Below are 2,132 nucleotides of genomic sequence, written 5' to 3'. Positions count from 1 at the left end.
AAATGTGAACTATAAAGGGACACAGAAGAAAAACTTCAACAACTAGAAATTAAATAGACTACTACTGAACAACGAGTGGGTCCAAGATAAAATCAAAGAGGAAATCAAAACTTTCCTGGAATCAAATAACAATGAAGACAAAAATATCAGAACCTATGGGACACAGCAAAAGTAGTACTGAGAGGAAAATTTATAGCTTTGCAAGAACACATCAGGAAAAAAGAAGGGCATACCTGAATATTTTAATGATGCACCTTATAAAATTAGAAAATGATCCACAAAAGAAACCAAAAATAGTAGACAAAAGGAAATACAAATGCTTAGAGCAGAAATTAATGAAGTAATCCAAAAGATCACTGAAAGCAGAAGTTGGTTCTTTGGAAAAAATAAACAAGATTGTTAGAAACTTACAAAGAGAGAGAAACTTGATAAACTGTATCAGAAATTAAAAGGGGGAGATCACTACAGATATAGCAGAGATTCAAAGGATAATCAGAGACTACTTTGAGGAACTCTATGCCAGTAAACATGAGAACCTGGAAGAAATGGATAAATTCTTGAACTCATAAACTTCCCAGTTGAATAAGGAGAATGTAGCATATCTAAACACCCCCATGATTATTGAGGAAATTAAAACGGTTGTCAAATGACTGCAAAAAAACAAAATTCCAGGCCCAGATGAATTCACGAGTGAATTCTTTCAAATTTTTCAAGAGGAAATACTACCAATTCTTTCCAGGCTCTTCCATAAAATTGAAAATATGAGAACACTTTTAAACAGCTATTATGAAGCCAACAGCACCTTGATACCAAAAACAGACAGAGATGCTGCCAAAAAAAGAAAATTACAGACCAATATCTCCAACGAGCACAGATGCAGAGATCCTCAACAAAATCCTGGCCTTATCAAGAAGATTATTTACTATGATCAAGGATGTCTTAACATCTGTAAATTTATCAACATAATACACAACATCAACAACAAGAGAAATAAAAATCACATGATCATATCAATAGACTCAGAGAAAGCATTTGAGAAGTTCCAATACTCATTCTTGATAAAAACTCTCAGCAAGATGGGAATGAAATGAACCTTTCTCAATATTGTTAAGGCCATCTACCAAAAGTCAATGGCAAATATTATCCTTAATGGAGAAAAACTCAAAGCCTTTTCTCTAAATTCTGGTACAAGACAAGGCTCTCTTCTCTCACCACTCCTATTCAACATACTACTGGAAGTACTTGCTATAGATAATAGGCAAAAAATAATATGAAGGGCATTCAGAAAGGAAAGGAAGAATTCAAGCTTCCACTGTTTGTATATACGCTGTTGCAGAAACACTGTTTGACATGAATCTCTACTTAAATAACCCTAAAGACTCTACCAAAAATTTTCTAGAAACAATAGATTTATATAGCAATGTGGCAGGCTACAAAATTCACACACAAAAATTAATGGCCTTTTTATACACCAATAAAGATAGGGAAGAAATGGACATTAGAAAAACAACCCCATTTAAATATGTCACACAAATATCTTGGAGTTAACTTGACCAAAGACATGACAGACTTATACAAAAAAAAAAACCACCTATAAAACCCTGCTCCAAGAAATAAGACTGGACTCATGTAAATGGAAACATATATCCTGCTCATGGATTGGCAGGATTTAAATAATTAAAATGGCAATGCTCTTCAAGTCATTATACAGATTTAATGTGATTCCTCTAAAGATACCCATGACATTCTTCAAAGAAGTGGATCAAACACTTCTAAATTTAATTAGTATAATAAACCCCCTTGAATACCTAAGGCATGGGGAAAGAAATATGACAGCCATTACTATCTCCAACTTTAAACTGTATTAAGAAGCAATAGTTATCAAAGCAGCATGGTATCGGAATAAAGACAGACCATCAGATCAATGAAATATGCTTGAGTACTCAGAGAATGTTCCCCAGACATACAATCACCTAATTTTTTATAAAGAAACAAGAATTCCTAAATGGAGCAAGGAAAGCCTCTTCAAGAAGCAGTATTGTCACAACTTATTAGCCACTTCCAAAAAAGCAAACTCAGACCCCTGGCTAACACCATGTACAAAGGTAAAATCCAAATGGATTTAAAGACCT

The sequence above is a fragment of the Suncus etruscus genome, chromosome 8 (genome assembly GCF_024139225.1).
Source record: "Suncus etruscus isolate mSunEtr1 chromosome 8, mSunEtr1.pri.cur, whole genome shotgun sequence".
Taxonomy (NCBI): Eukaryota; Metazoa; Chordata; class Mammalia; order Eulipotyphla; family Soricidae; genus Suncus; species Suncus etruscus.
Note: the sequence above shows the minus strand (reverse complement) of the source record.